The sequence below is a fragment of the Dasypus novemcinctus genome, chromosome 17 (assembly GCF_030445035.2).
Source record: "Dasypus novemcinctus isolate mDasNov1 chromosome 17, mDasNov1.1.hap2, whole genome shotgun sequence".
Lineage (NCBI taxonomy): Eukaryota > Metazoa > Chordata > Mammalia > Cingulata > Dasypodidae > Dasypus > Dasypus novemcinctus.
This window is the reverse complement of record NC_080689.1, coordinates 85,714,897-85,731,670: the sequence shown is the minus strand read 5'-3', so window position 1 is coordinate 85,731,670 and position 16,774 is coordinate 85,714,897.

The following is a 16,774-nucleotide window of genomic DNA, read 5'->3' as shown; positions in this document are numbered from 1 at the left end:
GAGAGACCTGTATCAACCATTCTTCTGTTCCTCACCATTTCCTTATCATCTTGGAAAAGCTAACTCCATAGAGTCTCAGAAGATGTTAGGTGAAATATTTGATGCACCTCAAAATCCCCATTCTCTTGTGTACGCTACCTTCCTCAGTGCTGTCCACCTTGATGCACGAAGTTGCCAAGTTGGACTTGGTGTAAATAGTGGCAAACATGGGAACTTAATAGTTTAATCAAATGTAAAATATTTGCTGGAGAAGAGACACCTGAGCCCTGCCATGGAAGTAATAAATTGCAATGTAAATCCTCTTGCTAAAGTGGTTCTGTCATTTAGTGTACGGGGTGCATTTTGACTATTTTATTGTTTCTCTCCAGCATTTTGTTCTCAAAATGCAGATAACACTCAAATAGGCAGGAATAAACTTAAACAATGATGTAAAGCACTAGTATTCAGAAAGCTGCAACTCAATGTTAAAAGAAATTTAAAAAGGCCTAAATAACTGGAAAAACATTCCATGCTCATGCAATGGAAGACTAAATTTCATTAGATGTCAATTCCACTCTAATTTATATATAGATTCAATGCAATCCTGTAAAATATCCACCAGCATTTAAAAAAAAATACACAATTATCAAATTTATTTGGAAGTGTAAGGGGTCCTGAATAGCCAGAAATTTTTAAAAAGGAAAAGCAAACTCTCCTGTCCAGATTTTAAAGAATGTTATCTAGCTATAGTGGTAAAATAGCTTGGTACTGGCATAAAAACAGACACAAAGACAAATGGATCCAAACTGATGCTTCAGAAACAGACCTTCACATGTATGGTCAAGTGATTTTTGACTAGCCTGTCAAGTCTACACATCTTGGTCAGAAGAGTCCAATCAATAAATGGTGCTGGAAGTACAATATCTATAGCCAGAAGGAGAAATTAGGGCCCCTATCTCACATCTTATCCAAAAATTAACTCAAAATTGATAAAAAAACTAAAAATAAAATCAAGAACCATCAATTTTCTGAAGAAAATTTAAGAAAATATCCTCAAGACCTGGTGTTAGATGGTGGTTTCTCAAAGGAGATAAGAGCAGGCCAGGGACAGACTACTGATGTTGAATGTATGTACAAGTTTTAATTAGCTTTACTGTATAAGTGCAGAAATGTATAGAGTGGATGATAATAAATAGTGATTAACAGATTATAAATGGGGTTGTGGCTGAAAATGGATGTCTAGGGATGTAAGAGCCAATCGACAGAATGCTAGAGAATATTCTAGGAACCAAATAGCAAGGTAAACCAAGAGGTGGATGGGAATTGTGGCTGACGGTACAAATGCAAGAGTGTCCTTTGTTAGCTAGGGCAAATGTACATCTCTAATGCAGGGTGGTGGGAAGGTCTGGTAGCATGGGAAAAATAGAGCTGCAGTGAACTATGGATTGTGGTTAGCAATAATAAAATAATTTCTTGCATCTATACTGAAGATGTACTTTGTTGATAATGGGTCAGTATGCAAAATGTGTGCCAAATGTACACTATGGAGGTTGTAATAATCAGAGGACATTATCTTACCTGTAACAAATATCCCGCCACTGTGTGGTGTGTTGCTAGAGGGATGTTGTTTGGGAATTCTCCACATGTGCATGATTGTATTTTAAGATTATAACTTCTGTCATAAAAATATATTTAAAAAATAACAACACTGTGGTTTTGGGGAAAATACACCAAATATAAGATAATGACTATAATTAGTAATAAGATTTTTACAATATTCGTTCTTAATGTGACACAAGCATCTCATAAAAACGCAAGGTGTTTGTGGTGGGCCAATGTATGGGCCTCCTTTATGATGTTATGCATGTTTGCTTTCTAAGTGCACAACTTTTACTATACATTTATTGTTTATGTACCTTCATATATAAATGATACAAATATAATAATAATAGTAGGGTGGGTTGAGGGAAAATACTTTGATTAGTAGTAATATATTGACAATGCTCTTTAATAACTACTTAAAAATGTCTAACAACAGTGCAAGTTTCTGGTTGTAGGGTGAGGTACTAGAGTCCTGTATGATGTTTTATATTTGTTTTGTAGGTTCACAGTTATTACTATACACATATTGTTTACGTAAGTTTATGCATGAGCAATATACTTCAATAAGGTAAAAAATGTGCATAACCTGAAAACAATTTCATAGACTGAAATAACTGTTGACTTAATGTTGCCTGTTCATTCAACAGGAACTTTTAAGTGGCATTTTTTTGCTTGACTCAGAGAGACTTTGCTACAAAGCAGTATAAAAATCCAAAATTTGGAATATTTGAGTTCCTGGCAGAGCTGCATGGAAGTTTCCCTGAAGTCTATAAGATAAGACAAGCTAGGATCAATTCAATCTAAAATTTGATTAAAAAGATAGGTTGAAATCTATTTGCGTAGCTATAGACATTCTTCTTAAAGTCAGTAAAAAATGTCCATTAAGCAACTATTGCTTGTATAATGGATGATGTATGTGTGGTAGGTTAAATTAGTGTAACAACACTGAATTATATATCTTTTTATTTTATATTAGAAAAAATAAGTGAAATATTATTTAGAATTTAATACCTGATATGAAGGAGTATCAGGTATTAAATGTGCACGTCTTCTCTCCATTTCACATATCATTAGACAAGAGGGTCCCCCATGGATCTTTCCAGGATATTCCCATCTTTGTTCCTCATTTCTGCTCCTTGTTTGAAGTGATCCCTATGCACATACCTAATGTCTTTCCACTTGCAAAAGTTGTCAAATCTCCATTGAATTTATCTTCAGTTCATTCTTTCTTTACAGTTGATAAATTAATGTTAGCATCTTTTGCTCCTAGACATATGGAATATTACCCAAATCATAATTCCTATTTCCTTTTTACTTAACAGTTATTTTTTCACTTCCCCATTTTCCCTTTCTTCCGCAGTTTATATAGGTAGCAAGATGAAACTGGGACATGGCGTGAACACTTTGCTTGGAAATCTCCTAGGCTAAGTGTAGAAGTTTATTGATTTTGAGTTCTGCTTTTCACACAAAAAAACTCTCAGACAAAATTCAACAATGTTCTTTTATATAAAAGAATTGTCATCTTTCCCTTTTAAAGTAACAGTTCATCATTTCCTCTGAGCCCACAAAAGAAGCAAATGTCTATATTTCTATTTGAGAAAATCTAGGCTTTATCAGGTCTCAAAATTCTTCCAGTCTTTACCCATAAGACATTTTCAATGTCACGTCCACATATTTGGTATTTGTTATGGAACCACCCATGCTTGGTAATAAAATCCGTCAGGATTCCACCATAGAAATAGAACATAAGACCTATATTAAGAGCCTTATTGCAATGAATAATTTGATTGTTGTGGTTGATTTATTCAGTCCTCAAGCCTCCTAATTCCTGTCTTTACTGTCTTAATACCACTTGTTTTCTATTTGTTGTCAAATGTCCCTCCTGTAAGAATATATGTGATAGCATTGGGGATCCGAGGTTTTGATCCAGGCAATTCTCCCATCTGAGGTTTAAACTTAATCACATCTGCAGAGATTTTACATATGAGGAAACTCATATAGGTTCCCAGGATTAGGATTGTTTTATAGGATCTCCTTCAGATGACTACAAACACACAGCAATATATCTTCAGACCTCATGAGTCCTCTAGGATCTTCTCCTTGACCAATGCAGTGTGACCGTTTCTATGACATTGGCTATCTTGGTTTCTGGGACTATCCCTCATGAGTTATTGTGATTTTTTAAATCTCTCAGTTCAGTCATCTTGTAAGTTGCTGATAATTAGTCTGGGGGAGGGAATGGTTGGAGGCATGGTTAGGGCTTGAGGGATGAGATGATGGAAAATGTTGAGTATGAAGAGGCCCTTTGGTAAAGGAGTTACTTTTCCAAGTACCTTTCTTCATTCTCTATTTTTGCAGAGGTCAATGGATTCCTTCCCTAAGATGTCTGTAATTAGTTCACTACTGCATTGAGTAAAAACCTAACAAGATTTGGGTTATGTAGTCAGTTGATTGCATCTACAGCTGACTGCAACTACAATCAGTGAAACATTTCCCTCAGCATTGTAGGGAGTCTTTTTATCCAATTCGATGGTGGCCTCAAGAAAAAAAAAACTACAAGCAAAAACATAGGTAAATGAGCACTGGTTTCAAATTTCAATTCTGTCCCTAAATGACCAGATCATGTCCTTCACTTGCTGTCCTTCGGTTTTCCAATTAATAAATGAGAACTTTCATTTCTAAGCTTCTTTCTCCCTCTAAGAGTATCTGATGCTTTGTCCCCAAATATTAGAATCCATGAGTAATAACTATTGAGGGGCCGGCACTCTGTTTTAGAATTTGGACTCTTGATCAGGCTGCCTGAGTCTGAATCCTGATTTCTGGATTTAAAAATTGTGTGACTTTTTTTGTGGTATTTACTCTCTCTAAGTCCTAGTTTCCTTATCTATATAATGAGGGTAATCCAATCTGCCCCTTTGGGACTTTTGGAGGATCCACTGATATGATGCTTGCCAATGTCTGGGACATTGCATCCCTTTACTATTATCATAAAGTATTAAAAAAAACCTGTTGCAAGTTGGCATTTGTTGAACCATCAGCTGTATCACAGGTCTCCTCTGTTCTCATTTTATTTCTTATCTCGATTATCAACATTTTATTACTGTGACATAGGCCATGGATTGTTTCTCATTTGCTTCCACAGTGAACCCATGGTAAAATAAAAGCTTGTTTATTTTCTTGAGAAAGACTCTTAGAGAGGGAAGATGCTTATTCACCATCTAGTCTGATCCTTTTATTAGTTAGTATTTGGTTTAAGTCATGGTTCTACTGCTCAGGAGTTTTGTAGTCCTGACACATGACATCACCATTTTAAGCACATGACATCACCATTTTAGCCTTAGTCTCCTCATTTGGGAAGCAGGGCACGTGACAGTACCAGCTAATGTCAGTTCCCTGCTCTCTTCTGCCTCCCTGGCTCCATTGTCCTCTCCTTTCCTTCAACCCTGTCCAGACTTTGCACAGAGAACCTTGCTAGCATCAGGGATACAGAAGATTAGGGCCAGAGTTGGGAGATAGAACCTTCTCTTAAAGAGATAAATTGTCACATGAGATGCCACATGGCAGGGGTAGAAAGGACTAGTTGACACCTGAGAAGAGATGGGTCAGTAAATGGAGGGGAGGAAGGCTGAGAGGAGCTGGGGAAAGAGAGAGGGGGAAGGAGAAAGGGAAGCCATTGCTTACCTGGGAATGAGGAATGGAGAAGAAGAAGGGACAGAGGAGAGGGAGGGTGGAGGGTGTGGGGAGAAAGGAAAGCAGGTTTCATAGGGGGTGTCCGCTGGGGTGTCCATGGGGTATTTTCACTTCATTTAGATCTTTCCCTAAATGTTACCTTCTCACTGACACCTTTCCTGAACTTCCTAAACCTATAAACCTGCTCCAGCACCTCTGCCTTCCTCCCACCCTTAATTTTCTTTTTGTACATATCATTATCTAACATAGTACATTTTGTGCTTATTAATACTGTTTATTATTTTTCTCCCCCACTAGACTAGAGGCTCCGTGAGGGCAGGAAGCTCTACCTGTTTGGTATTCTCAGCATCTAACACAGCATCTGGTATACTTCAGGCATTCAATAAATGCTTGTTAAATGAGGGAGTAACGGGGTTCAAGTCCACGGACTATTGGTCATAAATTTTCTGTTTCCCACACTGCCTTTCCCATCTGATGCTGTTGTCTGAAGGGACTAGTTCAGTTTCTTGCGTGTATCTTGATTGTGGAATTAAATTGTAAGAGCATTAATGGCAAGGAGCATGAAACTGGTCTCATACTGTTTTATATTCCCCACTATTGCTAGCATTGGGAGGGGCAGGTAGAAGCTGCTAACCTCCTTTTAGCTCCCTACATCATATGTCATGTCCAGTAAATATGTGAGCTTGTGTAGATATGTGAGAAGTTAGGTATGCAAAATATTTCACACCTTTTCAAAAAGTTATTTTTTTAATTTTTAAAGATTTAGATTACATAAATGGTACATAAAAAATATAGAAGATTCCCATATGCTCCAGTCCCTTCTCCTCCCACATTTTCCCAAATTTATATCTTTCATTAGTGTGATACAGTTGTAACAATTAAAGAACACATATTGAAGCACTGCTACTAACCATGGACTATAGTTTATATTAGAGTTTATATTCTGCTCTGCTCAATTTTATAGATTATGACAAAATGTATAATGGCCTATATCATTCATTGCATTGTCATGTGGGAGAATTCCAATGTCCTGAAAATGCCCCCATGTTACACCTATTCTTCCCTCTCCTTCCCTCAAAACCTCATGCATTTCACATCTTACAATAATTTGAATCTAAGTATATTTGTATTCCTGGGCAATTGTGTTATTATGGCTTACATTCTTGTAATTTCTATGCCTGTACTTGTGAGAAAATGTATTGAGAAATTTTTTTGAGGGTTAATTGATTAGAAGGAGATAGAGTGGTAAAGAGGAATCAAGAGAAAACTAGATGTCAGGACACAGGAGCCCAGGTGTTTAGCAGCTGAACAATCTGAAGCAGGCATCCCTCTGCCAGTGTTTTCATCTGTATGAGGGGATTGGACTGGAAAGAATCTTTTCACTGATAATTACTCTAACCTTTGCTAATGTGTTGGGTGTGAGCCCAGGGAATCTCATCTCATTTTCACATGGGGCAAATTAATATCAAATTCAAAATATTTTTGTGTAAAGCCTTGGATATGTGTGGTAGTTTAGCATTATCTAGACAGCCCCGCTGCATAGAAATATAATGAGAACCACATATATATCTAAAAAAATTTCCGGGAGTCACATTATAAATGTAAAAAGAAAGCTGTGAAATTAATTCTCATAACTTATTTGATTTACCTAATATATCTAAAATATTACCATTTGAACATCTAATCAATATAAAATTATTAATCAAGTATTTCATACATATAATTCTGTACTAAGTTTTCCAATTTGATGTGTTTTTACACTTACAGCAAGTCTCAGTATGGACTAGCCTCATCTCCAGGCTCAGTAGCCACGTGTGGCCAGTGACAGCTGTACTGAAGACAGAGAGGAACAGCAAGCTTCAAATATTTTGGAGTTGAAAGATTTATGACTGAGAAGAATGGGCTCAAGGAGCCCTGGAAGGAAGTCAAACAATAGGCAGATTGAGCTACTCCTGTTACGTACAGTGATTGACATTTTTAGCAACCTGAGTATCTAGTAGGCCAGCTGCTTAGCACTTTACATGAATTTTTTCACTTAATCCTCACATCAATCTTACTAAGTCATATTCCTCCCCTTACATATGAGAAAAATGAGGCATAAAATTCAAGTAATTTCCTATTATGACTTGTGAGCCTATTTTCCGGGCAATTACATGCAGACAGTGATGTGGGAAAAGGAGCTCAATAGTTTATCCACTGAGTCTTTCCAGGCTTAAATCCCAGCTGCCTTGACCCCTGGTGGTAATTCACCTGTGCTCGCCCATGGGGATGGGGCCTCGGAGCTCAGGGCCCGTGTCCTGGCAACCCAGACTTACGTCCTCCAGTGGCCGCTCCGTCAAAAATTTAGTTTAGTACAATGTTAGGTCCCACCTCGTTAGCCTTTATAAACCCTCCTCTTCCTCCCCAAGCCCCGGAGCCAGCCTAAGTGGCTCCTTCTATGGGAAGATGAAAAGGCCTGACCTACACGTGATCTCCTTGGGAGCCAGGATTTCAAGAAAGAACAAATAAAATTGTTAGGTGGGAGGGGCACAGATTGAAAAGCTAGGACTGGGAATTGTCAATGCCTGGAACAGGCATGCTATAAAAAGACAAACAACAAACAAGCATCTCTGCTTTTCCTTTTCACTTCCTATTTTATTTCTTTTCCTCTGATGAGTTAATTTTTGCTTCTTTTTCCTCCATCTTCTAGCCCTCTTCTGCAATTTCTTTGTCTCCATCTTCCTTTACCTGTTTTTTTTAATTTTTTAAGGAGGAACCAGGGATCTTACTTGGGAGGGAGGCGCTCATCCACCAGCAAATCTGCCCCCTTACTGTTCTTTTCCATTTCTTTACTCGTCATCTGTACTCCATTTCCCCATTTCTTCAAAATACTACGTTTCACTCATGGAATTGTTTTGCGTCTTTTGGGCGGGAACATGTTAGCATCAACATGAAAAATCTTGGAATATTCTAAAAACCTCCTTTTATAGAAAAAGTATTAAAAATAGAAGCTACACTCCAGTTTTGAAACCAGAGAGGATCCCATCCCGAGGCCTGGACGTCAGAGTTGGAAAAGGATCTCAAGGTCCCCAAACGGGCTCTTGGTCTTGCAGACCAGCTGAGGGGGGGGACGTGGGGAAGTGCTGCACTCAGGGGTGCTGGGGCGGTGGGCGTGGCCTAAAGCGGGGACAGGTGGGGTGATGGGTGAGCAGCTGACTGCCCCAGGCTCAGGAGACTCAACTTTGTTATTATTATAAAACTTCCTCCAGCTACAGGAAGTCTTAGCTCCTCGCACTGTGTCTTAGTTTATGTGCAGTCCACATGCTCTTTCCTGATGTCCAGACATCTTTGCTCCCAACAGTTGATGTCCTCTGCCATGGGTGGGTCTCCCCGTCTCAGGAGGAGTTGCTGCTTCCCACTCGCTACGTGCAGATGTGGAGACGCTCTCTCTGCCCTGAGAGGGACAGCAGCCCTGCCCGATGGGGCGTCCCAGGGCAGGGCCTTCCTAGTTTCCTTGCCAGAGATCCTTCCCTCATTCTTGCTTTTTTATTTCCCTCTTCTCCCTTCCCTTACCCTTTCCCTCTTTAATTTCTTCTCTTTCCTTTTCCTCCTCGTTTTCGCCTTCCCCCTCACTTCTCTCTTGCAGGTACCACCACGCATGCTCAGAGCTGTCTGCACTCAATAGGCTGCACCCACTGGGCTTTCAGAGGTGCCAGGGTGTGAGCTCCTCACCTGACATCGCTTTTAATCTTCGCAGTTATTTTTAACCTATGAGGTGGTGACTATCGTTATCTGCATTCTAAGGGAGACAACGTGAGTCCCAGGTCGGTGAAGAACCTTCTCAGAGCCCCACAGCCTGTAAATGGCAGAGTTCTGACCCAGGATTCATCTGTTTCAGCAGCTGAGAGAAGGCGTGTATACACCCGATGGCAGGTGTCTTCAGGCTTTTTAGAATTCTACTTAGCACAATGTTAACACAAATATTGACTGAGTCTATTGGATTTTTGGCATTGAGGTACATTTGGAAAATTTCACTTTTTAAATTCATTAGATGACTTTAGAGAAGGAGAGGACAGAAAATCTACTTTCCCAGCTGCACTGAAACCGCAGTGGCTTCCACAGTTTCTGCATCCTTGGAGTGTTATTGCTTCTAAAATGAAAAATTAATTTTAACTCTTGTTCCATGAATTCTCCAGCACTTAAAATAAATGTCATAATTTCATCCCATTAATGTTCCCCTCAGATCAGACCCCTGTCTGCTTTCACACACACTTTCATCAATCTTCCTTAAAAACATCCAGGATCGTCTTTTCCCAAGTCCTGCTTATTTTCTGAAGTGCTCTTCCCTGTGCTTGGAATGTGAGCCCCTCCTCTATTCATGCATGGGCCAACTGTTCCCCCTCAAAGAGGACATTTCCATATCCCACATGTTAGGTGGACCCCTCTGAGCCAGTTACTCTACAGGACACATCCTCTTTTATCATGATTACTTCATATTTTTGAATGTGTGTAAGCATGGAAAGGAGAATATATTGCATTGAAGAAGGAAACCTATAATTACTACTAGAATTGAAGTCAATAAGCAAACTTAAGAATGTGTATTCAGTGTAACTTCATGGGATAGAGGGCAAAATGATTTAGGTGGTGTTCCCTCCTCTTCAATTTTTTGGAAAAGTTTGAGTGGGACTGGTATTAATTCTTTCTGACATAATTGATAGAATTCCCCTGTGAAGCCATCTGGTCCAGGAGTTTTCTTGGTGGGAGGCTTTTGGTGACTGATTCAGCTCTTGACTTATAATTTATCTCTTGAGATTTTCCATTTCCTGTAGGGTCAGTGTAGGTCATTTGTGTGTTTCTAAGAATTTTTCCATTTCATCCAAGTTGTCTAATTTGTAAGCATTAACTTGTTCATAGTATCCTCTTATCATCCTTTTTATTTTTGTGGAATCAGTAGTAATGGATCCCCCTTCATTTCTGATTTTATTTACTTTAATCTCCTCTCTTTATAACTTTGTTAGCCTAATTAAGTGTTTGTCAATTTTGTTGATCTTGAGGAACTAACTTTTGGTTTTGTTAATTCTCTTTATTTTTTTTCTTCCCAATTTCATTTATTTCTGCTCTAATCTTTGTCTGTCTTTTCTTCTGCTTGCTTTGATGTAGTGGTCTATCATTTTTCTAGTACCTCTGTGTGTGTAATTAGGTCTTTGATTTTAGTTCTTCTTATTTACTGTAGGCATTTAGGAGTATAAATTCTCTCTCAACACTGCCTACATTATATCTCATAAGTTTGGTATGTTGTGTTCTCATTTTTATTCATTTCAAAATATTTACTAATTTCCCTGTAGTTTCTTCTTTGACCTAGTGATTTTTCAGGAAACTTTTATTTAGCTTCTCTATATTTGTGGATTTTCCAGTACTCTGCCTGTTTTTGATTTCCAACTTTATTACATTCTTTTCAGAGAAGTTTCTTTGTATAACTTCAGGTTTTTCTATTTATTGAAACTTGTTCTGTCATCAACATGTGGTGTATCCTGGAGAATGATCCACAACCACTTGAGAAGAATGTATATCCTGCTGTTTTGGGGTGCAATCTTTTATATATGTCTGTAAGGTCTAGTTCATTTATCACATTATTCAAGTTCTCAGTTTCATTTTTAATTCTCTGTCTAGATATATCAATTGATTCAAACGGTATACTGAAGTCTCCAACCATTATTGTCGAGGTGCCTATTTTTTCTCTTCAGTTTTGTGAGCTTTTGCCTGGTGTATTTTGGGGCACTGTGGTTAGGTACATAAATGTTTATGACTGGTATTTCTTGGTGGATTGACAGTTCTATTAATATATAGTGACCTTCTTTGCCTCTTCTAACAGCTTTTAACTTAATGTGTATTTTGTCTGATATTAGTGTAGCCAATACCAGCTCTTTTTGATTACTCTTTGTGTAGATTATCTCTTTCCATGCTGTCACTTCCAACCTATCTGCCACAGTGGTCTAAGCTGAGTCTGTTGTAAACGATATATAGTTGGATCATACGTTATAATGTAATTTGCCAATGTCTATCTTTTTATTGGGGAAATTTAATCCACTAATAGTCAGTGTTATTACTGGAAAGGTAATACTTGCTTCAGTCATTTTGCCCTTTGGATACATATGTCATATCTTTTTTGTTTTTCTTTTCCTTTATTGTAGCCTCCTTTTCTTTATAGTTGATCAGTTATGATGCATCTGACTAATCCCCTTTCCATTTTTCTTTCTGTTCTTTTTTAAAATAATATACCAAATGTACAGTATAGACAATTGTTAGTGGTAATCGTTTCACGATGCTATCTCATAATTTGTAACAAATTTTCCACAGCATGTAGTGTATTGGTGGAGTGGTATTGTATGGGAATTGCACACATGTGCATGATTGCTTTGTAAGTTCACAACATCTCTAATAAAAATATATTAAAATATTTTCTATTGTTGGGATTTGTTATAAAACCTATATCCATAATTTGATAAGATATCAAGTAAATTTCAATAGCATACACATTTTCTGTTCTTGTATCTATTTCCCTTCTTTATTATTGCTCTTATTCTGCATTGCCTCTTTATATTTGCATATCCAATATCACAGAATATGACTTATTTTTGTTCAGTTGTATTGTGACTCATAGGAATGAGAGTAGAGTTGTATATTGAGGATATAGTACTAATGTAGTATATTGAAGCTATAGTACTAATGGATGCTGAATTTACAGTTTTAGTTACCTCTACTGAAGAGCTTCACTTCTTCACCCTAATCCCAGTCACTCTCTTTTCATTTCAACCTGAAGAATTCCTTTTAGTGATTTTTTATTATCTTTTTTTAAAAAAAGATACATCGATCACCCAAAGTGTCACATTAAAGAAATATAAGTATATCCCACTCCCCACACTTCCCCACTACTCCTACACTGAAAACTTCTTTCATTAGTGTGGTACATTCATTGAACTTGATGAGTACATTATTGAGCACTGATGCACAGCATGGATTATAGTCTATGTTGTAGTTTACACTCTCTCCCTGTCCATTGAGTGGGTTATGACAGGATACGTAATATCCTGCATCTGTCCCTGCAATATCATTGAGGACAACTCCAAGTCCCAAAAATGCCCCAACATCACACCTATTTTTCCCTCTCCCTGCCTTCAGCAACTCCTGTGGCCACTGTCTCCACATCAATGATATAACTTTTCCCATGCTAGAGTTACAGTAATTCTATAGGAGAATACCAGTAAGTCCACTCAATACTTACATTATTCCTCCATCCTGAGGACCCTGGGATGGCAATGTGCACTCTACCTCTAAATTGAGAGGAGGCTTAGAGGCCACATGTTCTTTAGAAATTCTTTTAGGAAGATATTTTCTTGATGAACACACTCAGTTTCTATTCATTTGTGAATATTTTAAACTGTCTCCTTTTTGAAGGCACTTTAACTGGAGAAAGACTTTGGCTGAAAGGGGTTCTCTATCAGTACCATTGCCTTCTTAGCTTCATGCCATTGCCTTCTCAGCTTCATGATTTCTGATGAGGGAATCAGTACTTAGTCTTACTGAAGATCCCGTTATGAGACAAATTGCTTTTCTCTTGCTGCTTTCAAAATTCTCTCTTTATCCATAGCTTTTGACATTCTGATTAGTATGTGTCTTGTAGTATGTTTCTTAGTGTTTTTTTTCTGTTTAGAGTATGTTGCACTTCTTGGACATGTATTTTTATGTCTTTCATAAGACTTGGGAAATTTTCATCCAATATTTCCTCAAATATTTTTTCTGCCCCTTTTCCATCCTCTACTCCTGGGACACCCTTGATCCATATGTTTGTATACATCATGTTGTGTTTCAAGTCCCAAAGACACTGCTCAATTTTTTTAATTTTTACTTCGTGTGCTTCTACCTGTATGATTTTTTGTCCTCTCTTCTAGTTTTCTGATTCTTTCTTCCTTCTATTAAAAGGTGCTATTGTATGCCTTCAGTGTATTTTGAATCTCATTTATAGTGGATTTCTTCACTGTAATATTTTGTGTTTCTTTGTATACTCACAAATTATTCTTTATATTCATAATTTATCCTAATACTCTATATCCACTATTACTTTATATTTTATCCATGTTTTCCTTCATTTTGACTTAATTTAGTAGATTTGTTTGAAATTCTTTGAGTAGTTGGTCACAAGCCTGTGTATCCTCTGGAATTTAAATTGCTTCCTTGACTGAGCCATATATTTCTTTTTCTTAGGATGGATTGTTATTATTTTTGCTGAAGTCTGGGCATCAGCTTCTTTGATGTGTTAACTCTGAAGCTCAGTTTCCCTTATTGCATAAGGGATATGGTAGTTTTGCATTGTGTAAAGGTTATTCTGATGCTTGGTCCAATGTATTCTAATCCTTTACAGTACCCTGTGTTCAACAGTTCAGATTTTGCCAGTTCTTTTGCACTTTATTATTTCCCTAGATTATGTGGTACAATTTTGAAGATGGCCCTTTAGCATGCAATTGCTTCACCTCCAGGAGAAAGCTTCCTTTCCTCTGTTTATTCCCTTGGAATCTTACTCTTTTCTGTTTTTGCACAGAATTTTCTCTAATTTCCCATGATTTGTTTAAGTTCTCTCCCTTACTCATTGCCCCCTTTTCATTACACTTTTTAGTTCTAGGACCAGTTAGCATCAATCAGGAAGGTCAGTTTTGTCTTTACATGATTTCACAAAAAGATCCTTCCTGACTTAAGTACATGAACTCCTTGCCAACAGTTCTGCAGCAGTCTCGTTTTACCCTGTGACTCTCCTCAGCTGCTAGTGTTCTGTTCTGGGTCCCTTTAGACTTGGAGCCCTTTACTTGGATATATGTAGGGTTCTAACTCACTGCTGTGAGTGGCTCTGTGGTCTTTATTCGTTAGGAGGGCCTGAGGCCAAGCTACCCCTCTGTGACTCTTAAGTTTTGTAGAACCAAGTCATGGGGAGGAGTTCTGGACTACTGGATATGAACTGCAGGGAGATGTGAGGTCAAGAGACTTTTCCAAATGATATTTGTGAACATCAGTCCTCCCCAGGATGGGGGTGCACCTTCCCACTCATTGTATGGCTCTCCACCCAGTGATATAACATATTATGACAAACAAGATGAGCACACACACAATCCTAGAAGCTTGCCCCTGTACCAGATGCCCCCTTAAGAACTTTAAACAGGTAATCCTTTCTTATATTCTGAAGAGTTTTCTCAACATTATAATTTCAACCACATACCCGACAATCTATGATGTTCAACTGTTCCCCCCAACCCTCCCTGCAATTCCCTGGGCCATCTTGAATAAAAGGGGGAAATGGTAAAGACAAATGTGTTTATATGGTTAAGAGTCTTCAAAAAAGAGTTGGGAGGTCATCAGAGGGGTCACACTTAACATTCACCTCAGCAGGATCCCAGAGACAGCAAAGTAGATACAACACAGGTACTGGTACTGCTGAGGGCTACGGAGACACATAGGTTCAATGGTCATGGTAGTTGGCTCTGGAGTTCAGAGCCTTGTCAGTTGGCCCCACTTTGGAATTTGTGTTCCTGAGTGCGATGGACTTGGCCTCAGATATGACCTCTCTCTATATGCCTCTTCTGTCACTTTTACTGAACCTGTGGTTGGCACTGGTGTTGGTGTATACCCAGGAGACTTGAATCTCTGGACTGACCATGTGCCAGCTGGGCACTGAGCCTCAGGAGAGTAGCAACTCCTACTCTGTGGTTTGTTGGGCTTACATAGGTTAGCTAACAGGGAGGTGAAGATGGTCAATCACCACACCAGGGAACCGAGAGGGCCTACAGCTAAAGGAAGGAGAATCACATGAATCAAACATGTGGGATCTAATCCCTCTCTCGACTTAGAAGTGTAGTGGACACCACAATCCCAGGGTCTACAGGATGGAGGAATAAAATTTGGATTAGAGTGGATTTACTGGTATTCTACTATAGAATTATTGTGACTAGTAATGGAAGAAACTGTAGCATAGATGTGAAGAAATTGGCCACGGTAGTTGCTAAGGGCAGGGAGAGAGAAGGAGAGATGTGATGAGGGGGCATTTTTGGGATTTGGAGTTGTCCTAAATGATATTGCGGGGACACATGCTGGACATTATATATTCTGTCATATCCCACTGGATATACTGGGGGAGAGTGTAAATTACAATGTAAACTATAATCCATGCAGTACAGCAGTGCTCCACGATGTATTCACCAAATGCAATGAATGTGCCAAAATGGTGAAAGAGGTTGCTGATGTGGGAGGAGTGGGGGGTTAGGTGTGGGGTATGTGGGAACCTCTTATATTTTTAATGTAACATTTTTTGTTATCTATGTATCTTCAAAATTACAATAAAAAATAAATGCTCAAGAAGAAATGCAGCATGTATATTGTTGATAATTTTCTTAAAAACACTTAAAAATAGAAGAAATTAGTATATATTGTTAGTTTTATAAAGAATAAGTATTCAATATTGTTGGAATAATTTATATTTTATATTAACATGTTTACATATTTGTTATATGATATAGAATAAATACTGTTTAAAATATAGCATATAGTAATTTATATGATAAATTAACAGTAGTTATATGATTAAATTAACAGTAGTTTTCTATAGAAATAAAATGATATTTGCATGTTTATGGAAATGATGCAAAGAGAGGGGAACATTGACAGTTCAGGAAGAGAAGGGTGGACATAATGAGCAATATCCTTAAGCAGAAGAGAGGATGGGGTCTGAGGGTCTGGCCTCACATAGGAGGGCTGCCCGCTCATCTACAATAACTGGAAGAAAGGCTGAGCAGGGGGACTTACGCATCCCTGGATCACAGGATATGTGGGAGGGACTTCTGAATTTATTCCTCTTTTTTTAACATTTAAAAATTTTATTCATTTATTTTTTCTTTAGTTAGGCCAGTAATTTATTCAGGTATGGAAGGAAGAGAAATGAGAGAAAATAACAGACCATGGGTCCCAGGTAGGAAGTAACGGGCTGAAAAGTGATAAAGTGGGCTAATTTATAGATTACAGTTTCCCATTATGGATTATAAATGCCCAGGTTTGACTTGCAAGTTGATCCATGTGGGGGACACAGGGAGAGCAGGGCACAGAAGGCAGGAACAGGGCAGGACAGGCACTGCAACAGGGCATAGGCATGGTAGCAAGAGATCTGCCTGCTTTTTAAACCATTAATTATTCCACCCCTTTGCTAATGGCAGGGCAGGAGTTCCAGCTGTTTGCTGTTTTGATTGATTACCCCATCCATCAATTCCCCAGGAAGTCCCAATTATAAAGTCCTTGGGGAGTATCAGGGCTTCTCCTGGCTTCTGTAGGAAATCTCGTTCTAGTGGCAGAATCTTGTGTGTGTGGGGGGGGGTCTTCCAGCAGCCCCCTTGGGGTTGTTGATGTCCATGGGAGTCTCTGCCAGGTTCCAGATCCATCTATCCATTCCCTGTGTTACTAGCCAGCTTCATTCCTCCCTCAGTGAGTTTAC